At 36.5% G+C, this 21,398-nt stretch overlaps 1 protein-coding gene across 4 annotated transcripts in view; it reads left to right on the forward strand.

Annotated features, from left to right (window-relative positions):
• The window catches only part of LOC149556149 (Leucine-rich repeat family protein), a 177,644-nt gene that overhangs the window by 26,707 nt on the left and 129,539 nt on the right, over positions 1 to 21,398 (forward strand). The gene's annotated exons all lie outside the window — the stretch shown is intronic.

Here is a 21,398-nt window from a genome sequence, read left to right on the forward strand (position 1 = left end):
TTGGAGCCTTTTGCTGAAAGTGTACATAGCCGTTCCATGGGCAGGCTTCCCCTCATACCACCAATCCAACACATAATCTGAAAGGGATGAGTCCCTTAACCACATCAACTGAAATTTGAAAGAGGGATTCTTGGTTGCATTGTATGAGGTGATAGAGAGTTTAATAGGCCAGTGGTTGGATCCCCTCCAGTCAAGAATTTCAGAGCTGGTGGCCCACCTGTTGTTCATCCAATGGCAGGAAACTAAAAATCTATCAAGCCTTTCTGAGATAGCCTCGCCACCGCATCTCCGATTATTCCATGTAAAGACACCGTTACTTGGCTTCACATCAATGAGATTCAAAAAACCAATCATATCCCTGAGCAGATTTGAAGACATATCCAACCTAGCCAAGCCACCATGTTTTTCCTCCAAACTAATAACAGCATTAAAATCACTAGCCACAATCCATGGAAGAAATGGGTCCAGGGATTAGATGAATCTAATATGGGCCCATAAATGGGATTTACCTGTAAAGTCAGTAGGAGCATAAATATTGGATAGAAGACATCTTTCCCCAGTCTCAAAACTAGAGACAACCAAAGAAATAGAGGATCGGCTGGAAATCCACCATAAGGGGAAAACTTTCCTCGGGTTCCAAAGACAAGCCACCTCCCCTGAACTGTTCAAAGCACCCACCCCTTGCCAAGAGCCCTGGGGCCAGATTCGCAGGGCACAAGTAGCTAATCCTTCCACTGTAAGCTTAGTTTCCTGAATAAAGACCACATCTGGAGACTAAGACTCAATTAATCTGCAAACAACCTTTTGTCTGGGGATGCTGTTCAACCCCCTTACATTCCATGACAAAACAATCATTTATGGGGTTGGGGGAAATGAGAATCAATGGGTTTTACAGACTTAGACTCAACCAAATTCTCACCTATTATCTTTACCTTCTCTTGATCAGTCTTTCTGCCACTCTTTGATGCTTTGTCTAAAGTCCCCTTTTTGAAGGATTTCTGTTGTATGCCTAAGAAAAGAGGAGCCTTATTGCACATAACAGAATCCGAGCCCCCCTTAGGTGTAGTGGGATTAGGAGTCAACAAGACTGAGCCCTTCGAAACCTGTGACCCTCAGAGGTCTCCATTGTCTTGAGCAGGAGACGACAAATCAATATCCACCTGTCCAACTTGTTGGTTCCCTACAGGTAGAATCAGATCTTCCTTCTGCATAGCCTCAACTGGAAATTCATGTTGACCTATAACCCCCAAAGAGTGCTCAATTGGATTGCCTTCCTCTTGGACCATATCTCCAAGAACGTCAAATCTGTTAAAGGTGTCATCAGTCCGCCTGTCCACTCCAGTTCTCTGCTTACCCTTGCCTTTGTTACGGGACTTGACTTGAATAAATCCTTCACTATCCATAGGTCCATTAGATTGGGGGGCCTTCCTCACATTCTCCTTAGGGAGACCGGGGGCAACCAAGGAGGAGGATTTATTCCTGGGACATCTACGGTGTAAATGTCCATACTCATGGAAAATTCTGCACCTGAATGGAAGGGTCTCATAGTCCAACTGTTGGATCCAGGAAGATGATCCCATGCAAATCTCCATAGAATCTAGCAATGGATTATTTAAATCTACTTCAACACAAATGCGGGCAAAAGAAATTACCTTACGATCTTGTGTCTGAGTAGCCGAACCCACAGGTTTTCCAAGTAGCAAAGAGATCGAGTGAAGAATGTCCTCCCTCCAGAATTCCAAAGGAAGCCTCGGCAAGCGAACCCACACTGGAACTCGCGAAGGGATCTCCTCAGTAGAGTTGAATCCCATGTGCCAGGGTTTAATGAAAAGTCCCACCGGATTAAAGAAATATGGCCCCCCTTCGAAAGCCCTATTCCTATCTGTCATGCTTGAAAAGATAACCATAAAATAGTTAATTGCTGCTAGCAAAATCTCCATATCTCCTTCCGGGTTCCACACTCAACGAGCCCAAGAATCCAGCACAGGCAAAGAGAGTCGAAGGCCCAGAAATTTACAAATAAGGGCATGATTACTCCAATATTCAACGTCCTCTGATACAACCAGAACAGGCCGGTCCTCAGATCGCTGCAAGCAACCGTTAACTTTTTTTTAATTGTAGCATCCCTTTGGGAGAGGAAACACCTTCCTCCGCCTAGAGTTCACCATTTAGAGTCTTATTATTGTCATGCATCAAAGAGGATGGCTCACCCATCTCCATATCTCCGATCGAAATTTGTGAAGATGCTAACCCTCGGTCCCCCATTCACCAATGAACTGGGACGCAGCAAAAAGAAGAGGACGACGGGGCAGAGGCCCCACACACACCGTGTGCCTCAGGTCTCCCTCCAAAACACGCCCTTGGCATTGAAATTTGCAACTAGGCAGGTAGGCTGGACTCCCACGGGCACGTAGCAGACTAGAGCGGTCCCCAACCCAACGACCACCTGCAGCAAAGGCACCACAGCCCTCGAAACACCTCACACTCTGCGAAGAAACCACGAAACAGGTCGCGGGCAGGCTAGGGCACCTAGGCCGAAACACAGGCCAAGAACGCCATCATTTTTTCAATTCAAGCAATATCTTAAAAGCATAGTTGGTTTCTTTTTTCTGTCTTTTCATTATATTATTTGTTTATATTAATATTAATATTATTATGTTATTATTTATTATTAATAATATTAATACAACTTACTTTATATTATGATTATTAATGTTTTTATACAATAATATTTAATTCTCATATTTTAATATTAATCTATTACACAATATTACAATATGATTTAATAAATTAAAACTATACCATTAGTAATATTGTAATATGATTTAATAAATTATAACTATAACTTAGTGCGTTCAAGTTGGAGTAGTATTGGGATAGGTGACCTTTCGAGAAGTTCCAGTGCTTGACCTGTGTGAGCATCACCTAGATCCAATGAATGCTAAGTGTTCCATTTATTCACACGAACCACTACTCATGAAACACAAGTCAACTAGTTTGACTCAAAAAACTACACATTTAAATCTTGATAGCAATATCACAATTTGACTTGGTGTGGAAAATATCTCCTACTTATCAATATTATATTATTTTTATTTTACTTATTTATTATTTATCTATATTTTAATTATATGGATCTTATTTTGACGGGGATATCATAGTGCTCCGCTCTCAAATTTTGCTTGTCCTCAAGCAAAAAAAAACATTCATATTTTTGTAGTAGAGTATATAATTGAAAGCAAGAAAGCATAAGGGATTCATGGAGTATGCATGAGAACATGAAGCATAAACGAAGTAAACATGTAAGTGCATGAAAACACGAATTGGACACATAAATGCATGAAGACATGAAGTAAACACAATGTAGACATATAATGCATGCATTTTTGATTAATTCCTTACAATTGCAATGAGCTAGGTCAAGAAAAGATTTACAACATCTACTTCTTCAATAGAATCCTGCAACCACAAGTGATCGGTAGTAGTTAGTACATACGTGTATTTATAAGTTTCTAAAAAAATGCTAGTCATGGTAAATTATTCCAAGCTAATCCCAGACTAAGTCCAAGAGCGAAATATTGACCCTTGTAGCCTCGGTGAGGTGTTAAGCATCCACACAAGGTGGCCTACATAGCGAGATGCTTGTTTTGTTTTGCTCTTATTATTATTCTTAGTCAAGAAGAACACTTAGGATGTAAACATATTGCTTAGGCACCAAACTCAGCAATTTCCCTCAAGGATTTCTAGATACAAAGCCAAACCCTTAAGCCTTTCTTGGACGTGTTTGCGAGGTGTTGGGGACACCTATCCCCGTTAGAATATATAGTCCACCAATATAACTGAGAAGGGGGGTTGGATCAATTATTCAACTATTATCACAATTATCAACCTTATTAATTCTTAACCACACGAGCAATATAATCATAAACCATAGCAAGATACTCATGCCCAATAACATTAGATATGTTAACTAGGGAAACCCTTGATAAGAGGGAAAACCTCGGTGGGGATAGTACCCACAAGATGATGTACTAATATAAGTATTCCTTGTTAGAGGATGGACCCTGTTAGGAGTTTATAAAAACACTCAATACATTTGAGTCCTTGTTAGGAGACTTTGAATCCCTGTTAGGAGATTCCAACCCTGTTAGGAGTTGTGCCAAGCTTGTTAGGAGTTGTTGAATGTAGATGGACACATTGTCCAAACAGCTTCAGGGGCAAGACCAATGAACTCATTGTCCAAATGATCTCTTAATTATTGTAACATCCCTTTTTCTCGGGTCTTAACTAACAACTGACATATCAAAGAAATACAGTTATTACTACATATTCATAGGAAGACAGTTATATTAGTTATGTTCATGTGAATGAAATTAATGGTTACAATTAGTTAAACAGAAAATTTCATAACTAACAATTGAAGACATCATTAATGAATTTAACACGAAATTTAAAATCTACATACCGTAGGATTCAACACCGAAATCCGTCGACGGATGGTTCTGCAAAACCTAGGTTAATCCATAAATATCGCTTATGGAACAATTAGCTATACCATTTTATCATTTAGGGCATCACATACCACTGTATCAATTAGAGCATCAATTACCATTGTATCATCTCTTCATCTCTTCTCCTTCCATTGCTAACTATGGCAATAACATTCAGTTAGGAATATACGCTCATATTCATTATTCAAATAAATGGAAGACTGAAATAACAATCTATCAGATAAACCTATCTCTTGCATATAGATATGTTCCATGTCTAGTTGGAAGATCAACCGATCTAACTGGTTGCCAATTACATTGACGATAAGAGTTGCTTTCATTTAAGGAAATAATTGAAACGCTGATATAAATCATTCCATCTTATCTTCTACTTGAATAAACATCATAAAGGTAAATTACTTGTTACTAATAAATGTTTGAATGCTTAACTTGTCTTTCTCTGATGCACGTCCTAACATTTTGTGGAGAGGGGAAATGTTGTCAAGGGCTTAACCTCCCAACCACGGACCTTAAACTTATCCCCACACTTTCTCTAACTAGAAAGGTCCTCCCTACTTGGAATAGACATGGAACACCTTATCTAGCGATTGAGCATCCTGGTACTTAGTTCCACCACTTGACTTGACAACAGAGTAAATGAATTGGACAACATGAGCTATGAAATGATTCTTTGAAGGTAATAAATTTGTTGTATCAAATCTGATTCTGTTTTCTTGTTCTTGCAGAACTTTCTCCCACCTCTTCACCCTTTTTTTGGCCATCTAGCCGGGTGAGTCCTAGGTGTTTAATCATGGAGGAAATCAATTCATTTGCTGAAACTCAGCTGTTGGAATTTAATATAAATATATTTCAGTATTGATACAATACAGTCCTTAAAGACTGCAAGAAACCTTAGAGGATATAACTCAAATTTGAAAGACCAGCTTAATCAAAGAGGAAAGCATAGTACGAAATGTGTGTGTGGTTCAATCTTAACATGGTGAAATAACTTGATGGGCTTGATCGAAGGTATTGTTTGATACACCTAAATTACATCAAGGCCGAGCATCATTATTTGGAAATGCTGAAATGCTATTCTTGCATCTATACTTTCAAATGCAATACATATATCAAAATAAATTTAGGGGAATCGATCACATAACCTGATCAATGGAAGAAGATGGATCTTTATTCAACTTTGAATGGCCAACTCTTGAAGTCGGCTTCTTAAATATGGAAGTTAGGAAAGAAAATAAGAAGAGGGAATAGAAGTAAAATCCACCATCGACGGGTGCTTGCTCTCCATCATATGTTCGAACGTATAAACATACGGAATAATGAAGAAGGCTTCAAGGAAGCCGCGACTCTTGGTAGCAGTTATAGGAAAGATAACCGACTTCTTGGTTCACCATGTTTTAAAAAAGATGCCAAGTTTACTCGTCGTCTCTCATAGAGATTTATATTTATGAGGAAAGAATTCAAAGGTCTCCTAATCAAAAGAATTATATATATATACACACACACACACACACACACACACACATAAACATATATTATTTTCGAATGGTGACATCATATTATTTTGTCCAAGGCTATACTTATTAGGATGCGCATATCTAAATACGTATATACTTGGGAGATATTTTACTTTCATATCCTCTCAAGGTATACACATATTTATGTATACATATATTAATAGGGATGAGCTTGTATAATCTAATACTATGGTGGCATCATACTATTATACTTATGTGCATATATATATATAATTTTGAAGTGATGAGAAAGTCAACATAAACCATTAATGGTACATATGTTGATTATGTTAAAATGTTTAATGTTTTATTGATTGTCCAATAGCTCATGGTATTGTCCAAAGTATACTCTTGCTTGCCTAGTCGTTTACCCTTAGCCATGGTGATTCAAGATTCATAACTATTTGCCCAGTGATGATGGTGCCTCTATGCCCCATTCTTTTCTGACAATGCTCCCACCCTTTTGACATGCTCCCTACAAGGAAATTCTCCAAGATAAATCATATTACCATAACAAGTTATTGATCATAAATGATCATAACGGTTAACAACCTTTTCAATTCCCTTGAATTCATGATAAATAACCAACTATTTGAAATAGCTTTAAAATATCATCATAACGGTTAACTAGCATGTCATTTTCATGTGAAATTATAACAACTAACCATTTTACCATTTTGCATGATTATCACAAATTTTAACTGTCAGGTGACTTCATGTGAACCTCAACAGCTATATGAACATTTATAATTGGGTCAAAAATTGCAGAATAATGGAATTGAATTGTATTGCTCCTTCCTCTTTCTTTGTCCTGTCAACCAGCCTTCTGCTCCTGATCTCAATACCAGATCATGAACTTCGCATCCAGTAATCCATTGGATCGTTTACTTGCATTTACCAAATACTCTGCTCTTGTTAGCATTTGCTTGTTCACTTCGCTTCACACACTTTACAATCAAGGAAAATGCTTTCCTTTATACCAAGTCCTCATAACAATTCCTTGAGTTGGCCTTGAGGCTTTCCCAATTAATTATAATAGGACCACAATAAGATAATTAATTATTTCGCAATTACAATAGCATTGTGGGCTTATAGTCTATGCAACTTCTCACAGTGCGAGATTAGAAATTGTGCAGTCACTGACATCATCATTAGACTATCCTCTGTCACTGTATAACTTTGCATATCCAGATTATCTCTATTAGAAGATATAATACAATTATCAGAAATTGTTTCTCAGGTACTCTGTTTGTGTACTTCTCTTTGTAAATCACTTATAATTGCTGTATATCTTTGACTTACGTTATGCGAACTTAACCTCATCATTAAGACACAATGTGGAACATGTCCTTAACTTTGCGTCACCTGATCATCAAAACTCTGTCCGTACGGCCATGATTTCTGTCTGCTATTTTGCCAGTCTCTACAGAATTACTGCTATGTTGACATCAATGACAAACATAGTCATGAATGCAGCATGTCAATACCGCTACATGCTCTCCAATGCTTAGGATACTCCCCAAAGGAATACCATCAGCATTCATGCTAACAATCCTATCCTTTCTTGGAAGAACTGATTCGCTGGATTTACACTAGCCTCTCCTTGAATACACCTTTCTTCTCTCTTTTTGAGGTGAGGCTACTCTTATAGGTAAGTTAGTTATAAACTATATGTGAATTGAAAAGATCAAGCTATCTTGGTTATTATTCCAATTTATGAGAATGCTAAGATGCAATAGGTTGCTTAAACATCACACTCAATGGCTTCCCTCAAGGTTTATTAGATACAAGCCCTTAAGCCTTTCTTGGACGTGTACTCGAGGTGCTCGGGGATGCTGATCTTATCCGATCTTGGAAACCTATTGGCTGGATTTACACAGGGCTCTCCCTCATTGCATTCCTGCTCTTCTTCTCTAGTTACGAATTAATAACCAGTTTGAGCATGTATTTTAATTAAGGATAATGTTAAGATATTCCTCCTTGTTATATTAATTACTATACTTAAAATGGGCATTATTGATCATACTAGTCATCGAGATTCATAGAGCTTTTGTCTTATGGCTCAAAGGTCTTCTTTGTCCTGATGGTGCTGGCTGTGTAAAAGTTCCAATTGTATGTAATATACAACTTGCAGACCAGATATATATATTTTTATCTAATATCCCTTGGGATACAACTACTATATTTGTTATACAGTTCTGCAGTGATGTATTCAGTGTTGCTCCCTGTTATTCTTTTGTAATAGAATACAAAGATAACTATATCCTCTATAATACTTTTTTCCCCCTTCCTTCTAAGACTTGTGCTCAAACTATCGTACATATTGTCTACTCTTTCTATTATGACAGAGGAAGTGTATTAATGTTGTGAGTGGTCTTGGAGACCCACAACAATTCTTCTGTAGTGATTATTTGGTGTCATATTCCTTGCTTTGACTGTTGATATTAAATATGTATTCAACAATTTATTGTAATGTTCCCCACTATTAGGGCTGTCTTGGGACAAGTAGTGCATGCAAAATGATTGTTAGAATCATAACAATAACAAATCTATCTATACTATTCTACCCTCTAATTTAACTTTAACCTTTATGACGTCTCCAGGTCAGGCTTCCTAACCCTCAGCTATTCCACCGCCTTCTCATAGAGCGCTCCCATTAAGGTTCTTCTTGGATGGGACATCCTCTATCCAAGGCCAATCACATATGCATATGTTGACATCATTAGAATATTCTTGCACATGGAGATTATTTATTTAATCTTAGTCATAGTGGTCAGATGGAGACCTTAATGCCCCTCATACCCCGTGATACGGATCCCATTAATCTCCATGGTGTCAGTACCATGGACTAACACAAAAGCACCAATTATTCCTTACATAAGGAATCATGTTGATTATCTTATTACAAATCATATCATTATAACATCCAAATAATATTCAAATATTCACAATTCACAATTCCTCATATTCAAATAATCATGATTCCAAATAATACATTATTTAAAATATAATTCTTTTTTTTAACAGTTAATTAAATCATAACATACCTTAACTCAAGGCGTGGGGTCCACGTTTCCTTACCGTTTGCACAGCCCAATGCTCGCTCCTTATTCTAATGACCGTACCTTGCTTGGTACGACTGCATACTTCTGATTAGACTTTGCCTTGGGTTTATTTGCTGCAGTTGTGATGTTACCTTTCCATGTGGCTGTTTCTACATTCCTTTTGTAGCCGTTGTTGGATTGCCTAGTTTTATATATATGTGTGTGTGTGTGTTGTACTTCCTTTTCAATCCCAAATTAGATGGTTGCTGACTGGAATGTGGTCCCAACTCCTTCATCATGTATCTTAGTTTATTTCTGGTGGTTTGTTCCGAACATGAGTAATGTATAAATATAATTCATGGTCAAACAAGGGGTACACCCGTGATACACATTTCCCCTTTGGTGCCTGTGCTTATAGAATATTCGGCTTCTTATAGTTCCTCCTTTGCGTACCATCTTGTAACACATTCCCATGCTAATGTGGCTTTTCTGTCAAATCATTCTTTTACTATTGCCCGATCCTCCCTTATGCATTGAACATTATTTGTGGTAAGTTTATAATGATTGTCTCGTGGTTCCCTTTTAACTCCCACGACCCACGCAATGTCTTTAAGTTTGTTATGTCTTTCATACTTTTATATTGGTGTTGGGTCCTTCATGATTATGTGGCACATGAACTGTGGACGAGAGTTATGTTCCTTAATTATTTATTGCTATCCGCCTGATGCCTTTCTTTCAACGATCAACACCACATTTATACATGTTTCCATCCCTGTTTAGGAGTCACATCTTTAGCCATGGTTTGGTTGACTTATATTTACATGTTTGTTAGTGAATTTAGGGGTATGTTTTAGTTATAGTTTACTTAGGAATTTTTGATATAGATTTATTTATTTTTAGGATTTCTTTATATTGAGTCTTATTGATTATATTTTAGATTTGAGTAATTCAATCTTTTTAGTCAATTTAGATATTTAGGGTTGTCATAGTTTACTAATTAGTTATAATATAATCTATTTCAATTTCTATCATAAATAAGTTGACAAGATATTTGTTCATTTATATTCAATTGTTATGATCTAATGTTAAATTTCACTATTAGAGGGGATATTTTATATATATATATGATTCTACCTGTGTTTCCTTCCTTGTAATGATTACAACAATATCTTCTTATTTTTAAAATCCTCTTCCCATGTACTCCAGATTTAGTAATGGTGTATTCCCTTCATTGTCCTCATGAAACGTAATCTCCTCTTTTATGTGATGGTCTTTATTCACAATGCTATCGGCCTTCAAAATAAAGTCTTCTATTGCCCTCTTCTCACTATCATCTTTGTAGTTAACAGTCTATTCTTTTCCTACGCTGTCACAAACTGTATCTTGATTCCTGATTGTTCTGCAATGATTCCCAATGATGCACTTAAATCTTGGAATCAGTGAGAGGGTGTTGCAGGAAAGATTCTGATTCATTGCTTGTCACGATGAACCACAGCATTGGATTGTGGGTCATGTTATATTAGATCTCCTTAATACTCCACTTAGTTAGCGGTGGTTTCCTTTTCCAACGTGGTGTATAAACCAGTTGAGGAGTTGGTTTCCTTGTTTTGGATTCTTTTCTTCCTACATGTCTTTTATCTTATTTAACTCCCTTATACTATTCAGGTTGCTTATATATGTTATATTAGATCTCCTTAATACTCCACTTAGTTAGTGGTGGGTTCCTTTTCCAACGTGGTGTATAAACCAGTTGAGGAGTTGGTTTCCTTGTTTTGGATTCTTTTCTTCCTACATGTCTTTTATCTTATTTAACTCCCTTATACTATTCAGGTTGCTTATATATGTTTTCATGTATCTTCCTCCATTTTTCCCTTCATTTTTACCCATGCGATTTGACTTTCCATCATTCTCCACGTCATCTCCCTTCTTATCCTCTTCCATGTTAGTTTAAACTAAGATATGTATCTTTCTGTAGGTAATAAAATTTAGAGATAGTTCAAATGTGAATAAAGCTTGTATTTTGAATCCAGTTCTGTGAATGTAGAACAATGATGTATCATGCTGAGTAGTAAATACATCTGTGTGGTTGTGTTCTATTTCATTGTTCTTTTCTTGCCGTAATTGATGAACCCCTTTCTTAAGTTCAGTTAGATTAGGATTCCATTGAGAATAATTCAAATGATTTTTGAACAATTTCTGCACATTTTGTATCCCTTGGACAGTTATTGACATTTTAACTTTTTTTTCTTTTAAATAATTTTTTTGCAGAATCAATTCACTTACTATTCTGTATTTTTCTAACCCTGCAGGATGGCAGGATCATGTTCTGATACCATTCGTAATGTCCCTTGTTGGGACCTTACATCATTTACATAAATTCCTCATGCTGAACTTTTTGCATATCTTTTTGGGTGATTGATATATCTTTAGATACCTTGATATGAGAAAAGTTGTGTCTTTTCATTATATTATTTGTTAATATTAATATTAATACAATTCAAGATTATTAATGTTTTTATATAATAATATTTAATTCTCATATTTTAATATAAATATATTATGCAATATTAATACTATGATTTAATAAATAACAACTATACCATAAGTAATATTATATTATTTATTTATTGTTTATCTATATTTTAATTATATGGATCTTATTTTGACGGGGATATCACATTTCTTTGAAGGCAACAACACTGATTGTTAACTTCTCAATCTGATAAAATGAAAACACAAAGTCATAATACAAATGACAAATGACAATGCATACCAAATACAAGAGTAAAATATATCTTTATTGGCACTTGGAATTGTAATAGAAGAAGAATAGAGATGGCTGCCAAGGATTGGAGTCGATTTGACTAGACCATTCTAGTCTCCATGACAATACACATTCTATTTAAAGGACTCAATGATTACCAAGAGGGACACAATTGTCAACCAATTGATGCTTATAACTACCAATGTTTAACACTACTCAAAGCTGATAAGCAGTGAATATGAACAATTATGGATAACCAATATTATTGTAAGATAATAATAGATATTGTATGCTGTGTACACTTGCTTCAATCATCTCCAGACACAATTGTAAACCAATTGATGCGTATAACTACCAATTTTTAACACTGCTCAAAGTTGATAAACAGTCAATATGAACAATTAATAGATAGTTGGATAACTAATAGTATTGTAAGATAATAATTGTAGAATGGATATATTAACCCAGTTTACAAAGCAACAACATAACATGAATATAATATTAACACATAACATACATTACTCTTACCAAAATACCAAGATGGCGAGGAAATGATTTACTTTATTCATACCAAAAGAACACGAGTCCCTCATCCATGGTTCAAAGTTCTTATATAATGGTCAGTTGGTTTGAAAACCAATTGATGCATCCCCTCGCTTGCTAACTACCCATCCCAACAAAGCTTCCTTTATGTTTAACATGACATTACGAAGTCGTTGGAGCTCTCGTTTAGCCCGAACACCCTGTAAAACCCGCAAAGCACCCATCTTCTTTGCTTCAGCTGCTGTGGCTTTGTCTTCCAGGGCAGCCTTTTCGAGGTTCCAATTTCCTTCCAAGGCTTCCTTTTCTACCTTCTACTAATCTGCCAGAGCGGCCTTTTCACTTTCCCACTCCTTAACCAACTGTTTTGCCAAGTTCTTTCCTTGCTAGAGTTCTAAGTATGTCCTCGAAATGCAATTTCTGTGTCGACAAGTATCCCTATGAGAGGTGGTTGTTTCAGAGCTAGAGGTATAGTGTATCACTTTATTTCTGTAGCTATTTCCTTCTGTTCATACCCACTTTGCTGAAGCAACTCCCAATAAGCTTTGTTGCATAAATGTTACCAATGATTCAATTGCCTTCACTATGGCCTCTATATTCTGATTTTTAGCCTTTGTGATCATTTCTTTGGTGGTATGCTCCATAGCTTGTAATTCTTTCAGGAACATTGTAGCTCTGTCTTCCAAGGAAGGTGTTCGAGCCGCTTTCTCGCTCTGTATTTCTATGGGATCTTTTTCCTGTTTTTCCAGAGGGGTGGGGGATTGCGGGGAGACCATCCCTTCTTCCTTAAGGAGATTATTGACCTCCTCCAAAATTGTGTCCTCAATGGGCATATTCTCCGCAGCTCTAATGTCTTCTGCCTGCCTCTCCTTCTCAGTGTCTATTTGGCCTATGGGTTGCACCACCAAAGCAACAGGGTGAACCACTTCGGTACCCAACGATGTTTGCAACCTCACCTCATGTGCCCATTATTTTTGGCATCTGAGGTCTATCACCTGAGTGCGGGGTTGCTGATTTGATGGAAACAATTGTGCGACACTGGGAAGGGAAAGTTTGGTGGCCCACCATTGTATTGCGGTTGTCTACATCCTTCACCCTCTGTGTGTGCAATACTATTGTTGATGTAGGCTCTAATGTAAATGTCTTATCTGAGGAAACATGGAAGGCAATAGGGAAACCCACACTCTGGCCAGCCACATTTCAACAGGTGGGAGTAGACCAACATGGAATCAAGCCAATAGGATCCTTGATGGGACAAAAGCTAGTAATTGGTACACAACAATTCTTCTTGGATTTTGTGGTTATTACTCTAGAGAAAAAGGGGTATGCTGCCCTACTGGGAAGAGGATGGCTAGCGGCTAAGGTTACCCATAATTGGAAGTGAAACACTCTATCCATTGAGGCAAAGGGTAGGAAGTACACCATAGATCTAAGGAACTAGTCTATATCTCAGGACCTAGCATCAAATTTAGAAGTCAAGGGAGAAGACCATGAGGGGTGGAACTTGATGAGGAAGGCGTGCTCAGACTTAGGGAGTGCTTAGAAGATGGTATGAGCTCCCTCAATGGATTATCGCCAGAGCCTCCATCAACAATAGTATTCAAGATTTTATACCCTATTATTTCCATTTCCACCATTGCTATTGTCCTCCCCATTCCTATAGTGAATAGGGTGTTGTTCTCTTCCCTGACTTGTGCTTCTTCTTTCTTCTCGTCTTTGGAGGGCGTCCCTCTGATGCTTGCCCCTTGTGTTAATGCTACCTGCAACTAAGGTATTGTTTCCAGTAGATCAACAATTTTCACTGAATAGTTATCTCTAGTACTCGTTTCATGATATTTTGTACACGCCCGTTGGTATCCGTCCTTGCCTTCCCTTTTGCTGTCATGTTATCTTGAATGTCTTTCCTAGCTTCATGAAATCTTTTCTTTTCCCTATTATCATCTGGAAAAACAAGCTTCTTGGCTTGCATTCTTGTGATGGTAAGGACTTCACTTTTTGGTTCTTCAATATCCAACATGTTCATCCCTTTTTGCCTGGGCAATTCACATCCTTGTGATTGCCTGATCCACACCATTTACACAGTGTTCCTCTATTCTGTCCTCCTTCATTCTAAAAGTCTTGTGCAAAATGCCCCCATTCATTGCACCGCCTACATTGGATCATAGGTCTTCCTTTAGAATCATACTAGATTGCTCTCCTGGGTGTGTTGTTATTGCTGTTATTATTACTCCCTCATCTATTATTTCTATAAGCTCCAGGTGAGGCTTTTGTATTTGTATTTCTTGGAGGGGCGGAGGGTGGTGTGGATTGTTCTCCCTGGGTGAAGAATACCTGTGCGTTTTGTGTTTGTAGATTGTAGGGACAATCTTTGATTGCATGTCCCAACACTTGACAGAGGATGCATAATGCTTTTTGTGGGCATGTCCCTTTTGTATGGCCTTCCTTTTTCACAGTCTATGCACCATAGTTCCCTCCCTTCTCTTTTCTCTTCCTTACTTTCTGTTACCTCCTTCATTAATTGCATCATGTCCTTTCTCAGGGCTTGGATGGTCTTGGATTCATCCCCACTTTCTTCTGAGCTTTCACTATTGCTTCCATGCCTTTTGGCCCTGGAAGTTTTGTTCTCACTTTCTATACCCGTTGCACGAGTACACCCATCAACAAACATTGATGGTGGAACTATTTTCATCTTTTTCCTTAGGGACGATGTCAACCCTTCAATAAACCATCATCTCTTCAGTCCATCCATAGGCTTGTTGTCAAGCTTTCTTATCAGTTCCTTCAGCCTCCTACTATATGCTTTGACCGATTCATTCTTCCCTTGCCTTATATTATAAATCTTTTTCACCATTTCATCATCATCCCTAAGGAGTCTGAATTCCTCTTGAAAGGCTGTACAAAGATTATTCCATGTGTTCTTCTTGCTTGCCTCTAAATCTGTATATACTAGTCAATGGCTATACCTCTTAGTGTGGCTGGAAATGCTTTTAGCTACTTATTTGCATCATTCTCTCCATTTGCTTGCCATATGGTTATGCATATTTTACATTGACATGCGCGGTCCTCTAAGTCGTCCCCCGTGAATCTAGAGAGTTTTTGTTTGTCTATTGACATTCTTTGATTGTTTTTCCCTCCTGCCAGGACACTCCCTCCTGCCAAGATGCCCCCTCTTGCCAAGACGCTCCCTCTTGACAGAGAACTCCCTCCTAACAGAAAACTCCCTCCTGACAGTCTAGATTCCTGGTTGCTAGTCCCAACTGGATGCTCTTTGCATGTAGGGGTTTCAGGATTTTTGCACACTACCTTCTTGGTGTATTCTAAGATAGTCAAATTGGTTATTTCTTCGAATGTATTCAATCAACCCTTTTTGGACTTGGAATTGGTCCCCTCGTCACCTTAGATTACGATATCTATCCTCCTGTTGTTGGAAATGTAACGTCCTCAGGGCGACTTCTTCAGTTTCTTCTTTTGGCACCCGCCGTAGATATTTGTTGGAATCAGGGGCATGAATTGGTTTTAGTGTCTATTTAGCTTGAATTATCACGCTCCTTTAAGTCCTATTCCTGCGTCCTCCTTTCAGCGAACTGCTAGAGCACTTGTTGCCTTCTCCTTTCCTGTTTTGTTTCCACTTGTTCTTCCTCTACACGTACCAAGTTTCTTGCCAACAAGCGAGGGATCTATCCAAGTAGATTGTACACCGTTGTTGGTATCGAAAGTTCGTCCCGTACCGTGCTCTCCGGAACCGCTCTCTTGCGGGCTTCCCTTTGCACGTACTGATCGATAGAAACTTCCCAGGCTGTACTAGATCTTGTTACAACTGATATTCTTTGGATATTTCCTCGTCTTCACCATCACTATTTGTTACTTGTATACATGGTAGGAAGGGTCTTCCTATTACTCCATCATGCCTATTCGATGACCTCCATGTTCGAACTTGGGCAACAACGCCAAAATGTAGAATGGATATATTAACCCAGTTTCCAAAGAAACAACATAACATGAATATAGTATTAACACAGAACATACATTACTCTTACCAGAATACGAAAATGAAGAGGAAATGATTTACTTTATTCGTACCAAAAGAACGAGTCCCTCATCCATAGTTCAAAGTTCTTATATAATGGTTGGTTGGTTGGGAAAACCAATCGACGCGTCCCCTCGCATCCTAACTACCCATCCCAACAAAGCTTACTTAATGTTTAAAACGACATTACTTTATTGATACAACAATAATAGATATTGTATGTTGTGTACACTTGCTTCTATCATCTCCAGTATTGGGATTTTTGTGGTGATTGCTAACAATGGAAATCTCTTTTCTTACCCATTTCTATATCTAATTCCCTTCCATGGATTCTTTGGTTGTTTATTTGGCAAGGAGCCGCCTTCCGTCCATAGGGTTATTCTATTGTTTTCCTATTTTTTATCTTTGACTCATCTAGGGCTTACCTATTTTGGAATAAAACTTCAGCCTCTCTAGGATCTTCAATTTTTTTGGTGTAAATTTTAGGACTGTACCCTTTGTTATGTCTCATCGTCCTAATTTACTTTGGTCAATTGTTGACATTATTTTTTGTCCAAAGACAACAGTAGAAATCTCTTTGTAAATTTGAGAGCTACATATGTGTGTCATTTAGTAAAAGATAATTAGCAAAACATAGATCTCTTTATGACTGATCTTTGTCTATAGCCATAAACAAGGGAACCTTGGGAATATGTCTTAAATTTTAGAGATATCTAATATACCTTAAACAAGTTATGCTACATAGGAAATCTGTAGACAACAATCTATTTTGTACTTTGAGTAGAATCAACAAGACTATTGCAGGACACGATGGACATACTTCAATACATTTTTAAATTTTTTTATTTCTATATGGGGAATTCCGAAGGATGATATTTGTAACAACCAGTTTCCCTGGGTTTTAAATCAACAACTAACATACTCAAAGAAGTATAGATATTACTTCAATTTCATAGGGAGTTAGTTAAGTCAGTTTTGTTCATATGAATGAGATTGACAGTCAAAATTAGTTAAACAAGATTTCTTAATTAAGCACTTAAAATACCATCAAAGAATTTACTATAGAAATTAAAATCCACATACCATGGTATTTGAACCGAGGGATCATTGTAGGGATGCTTCTGCAATCACCCAGATTAGTCCACAAATACTACTATAACAATATCATATAATGACTTCCATCCAGTATTGTTATATCAAAAATCAAATGATGATTACCATTAAATATCACTATATAAAATTAGGGCATCGATTACCATTGGGCATTTAGGGCTTCAGATACCACTGTATCACTTAGGGCTTCAGATACCACTGGATCACTTAGGGCTTCAATTGCCATTGGATCATTTAGGACATCAGATACCACTGTATCAATTAGGGCATTGATTACCATCGAATCAATTAGTGCTTCAGATATCACTAAATCAATTAGGGCTTCAGATACCACTGTATCATTCCTTTCCTTCTGATTGCTTAACTGTGCAATAACATAAGATTTATAAGATATGCTCATATTTATTATTGATATAAATGAAAGATTTATATAACAATCCATTTGATAAATCTTTTCTCTCACAACTAAATGTAAAATAACTGTAATGATGATAAAACTCAATTAATCTTACCTTAGTCTTGCATTTACATCTTGAAAGTAAAAATACTTGTTTTCGACAAACAATTGAATGTAAAGCTTATCTTTGTCTGTGGTATGTTCGACAATTTGGGAAGAGGTGAAACATTGTTAGGGGCTTAACCACCCAACCTCGGACCTTAACTTATTCTCCACACAATCTCCAACGAGAAATGCCCTTCCTACCCGAAATTGGACTTGGAACATCTGTCATCCACTAAGCATCTTGGTATCTAACCACACCACTAGACTTGATAGTAGGAGTTACAATAACAAGATCATGCATGAGCTATTAAATGATATTATTATAAATTTAATGTAACATATTTGATTTTTATTTTGTAAGTCATTGTGGACTCCATCTCACCTCTTCACCCTTTTCCATGGCTATATTGCCGGTGAATCCTAGGTGTTCGGATCTCAGAGTAATGGGCTCTGTCTGTTGATTCCCAACAACTTCATGAATAACATATATGTTCTAGCTTATCACAATTTGTGATTTGAAAAGGATATTCTTAAAGGTTGCAGAATTTATTGTTTAATTAATTAATTTAATCATATCTAATTTCTCTTCTGTGTTCTTGTAGATTCATTCCACCTCTTCACCGTTTCATGGCTATCAACCGGTGAATCCTAGGTGCATTAGTATTTATGAGCTCACTGCCCCTTTTCCACCTCTTCACCATTGTGGCTTTATTGCTAGCAATTCCCAGGTGCATTGGATGAGCATACTTATATTATTATACATTTATCATGGTTTAAAACAGTATAATTCTTGTGGTTGATATCGATACTATTTGTGATTGTTCATACAATCATTATGAGACTCCTATAGTTACCATTCGACTTCTTGATGGTGGTTTAAGATACAATGATATTATATAAAGAACCAAAATGGGAACTTTATGAAATTCGTAAGAGGCCATCAGCAAAGCAACATATAATAATCTCAGTCCTAATATTTGATTTCTATGCCTAGCTGGCTGTAGTCGGACTTACATTTAGAAAAGATGAAAGTATTAACTTCGATGGAAAAACATTCATAACTCGATATGTATGCGAATGAAGATCCGACTTGAATTTGGTACACTTCCATCCTCTAGCCAGAACTCTTACTTGGCATAGTTATATCACCCAAATTCGACTATTGCTTGATTCAGAAATTTGCAAGGTATTGGTGGAAGTAAGAAGAAAACAGCGAGGACATGGAACTTGGCTTAAGCAGAAGGGGTATATGGTAAATGTAGCAGAAAAGGATGGAAAGCTGGGGACAGACGTGTCCGACTCCTATCACGGACTAGTCATGGCTTCTTGGCTTCCATTGGTTTAAAGAAAGAAATCCATTCAAATTCCAATTATTAATTCGATTTATCATGCCAAATGTTAATCGGTTAAAAGCAAGAATATTAAAAAGAAAAGAATAGAGTTGGAAGATTATAATTCGAATATTATAATAATTTGAATGTTATTATATCTGGAATATTATTATAATCTTATATTTATATATGTACATGTAAATATTAATGGGGTGACATCACTTTATTAAATTATTATAATATAATGGTGCCATCTCATTTTTATCTCTATATGTACGTATATAGATATATCTATTATAATAATATGGTAAAACATCATATTAAATCCTTAAAGGTACGTTTTATATTTTAACTCAATATCTGGAATATATTTGGAATATTATTATAATCTTATATTTATATATGTACATGTAAATATTAATGGGGTGACATCACTTTATTAAATTATTATAATATAATGGTGCCATCTCATTTTTATCTCTATATGTACGTATATAGATATATCTATTATAATAATATGGTAAAAGATCATATTAAATCCTTAAAGGTACGTTTTATATTTTAACTCAATTATTTATGTTTCTCAAATTATTTATTTAAATAGCTCATGTGGGTCCCACGGGTCGTTAGGTCTTCAACCCATCTGCCCAGTGATGGTGATGCTCCTGTGCCTAATTCTTTTTTGACAATGCTTCCACTTGTTCGATATGTTTCCTGCAAGGAAATTCTCTTAGTTAAATCGTATTATCATAACAAGTTATAAATAATCATAACGGCTAGCTGTGTTTTCAATTCCATGAATTCATGATAAATAATCAACTAGCATGTTATCTTCACATGGAATTATAACGACTAACCATCTTATCATTTCACAGGATTATAACCAATTTAATTGTCGACTGACTTCATTTGAACCTCAACGGCTATATTTCAAATTAGGTCAAAAATTGGGATGTAACAATATTTCTACTTGCAAATGATTATTGTTGTCTTATTCATTATGGTTGTATTAGATGTTTGTGTTTTGTTTGTAATTATCTTTCCGTATTTATCTCAAAAGTATCTGAGCATTGCACATGTTTTTATGAGCACCAATTTGTTCTGGTCACTTGTGGGAAAATTTATTATTTTATTCTTTTCCATTTGATTGCCAAGTTGGGGAAACATCAGTTGGAATTGCTTGATATTCAAATTCTGACATCAATTATCCAAGTTTCTGTTCTTTCTTTTTTTTAAAGTTCTTTTGTTGCAAGTCCAATCTAGTGCTTCTATACATGATATTCCACAATTTAATTTAATTTTGCATTAGGTAGTGCATTCGTTCTGTATTGTGGTGTCCAATGTTAATTGGTCCATAATGTTTGAAGCTCCTTGTAATAGAAGAGATAAAATAAAAGAGCAATAACATTTCACACAATAATGGCTAATAGAGCAGAAAATCATGTTACTGTCCAAAGCAAGAAATGATGGTTGGATTAATGAAATGATGAAAGATGAGAGCTGAACTGCTCTGCGGGAGTGACCTTCACATGCACCAAGTCAAGAAATAAGCCTTCTAGTTGGTTAAAATTCTTGTGTTAAGTGCAGCTGACATTTAAAAGGAAAATATAAGAAGATACTACAGAGTACCCTATGGTTATATGCACCATAGTTCAATTATGCCTATACCACTCACAAATTTAAAATTATAAAAAGTTAGTTGTTGACAACTTAACAACTTAAAGTTCTTTTGTAAATATTTCATGGTACAGTGCATGCTAGAATTAAATGTCAATTCAAAGCAAGTGTTTCTCAAGATCACAAGTTTTGCATGCTATATGATGACTACTTAGTTTCTTGCTGCCTTGAATTTAGTAGATATGTTATGAAAAGTTAGTTGTTGACAACTTAAAGTTCTTGTGTAAATATTTCATGGTGCTGTGCATGCCAGAATTAAATGTCAATTCAAGCAAGTGTTTCTTTTTCAAGATCACAAGTTTTTTTATGTTATATGATGGCTACTAGTTTCTCACTGCCTTGAATTTTGTAGTTATGTTGTAGATGTGAGTTTTT

Source organism: Cupressus sempervirens, chromosome 5, assembly GCF_028749045.1.
Source record: "Cupressus sempervirens isolate cs-2001-9-10 chromosome 5, ASM2874904v1, whole genome shotgun sequence".
Lineage (NCBI taxonomy): Eukaryota > Viridiplantae > Streptophyta > Pinopsida > Cupressales > Cupressaceae > Cupressus > Cupressus sempervirens.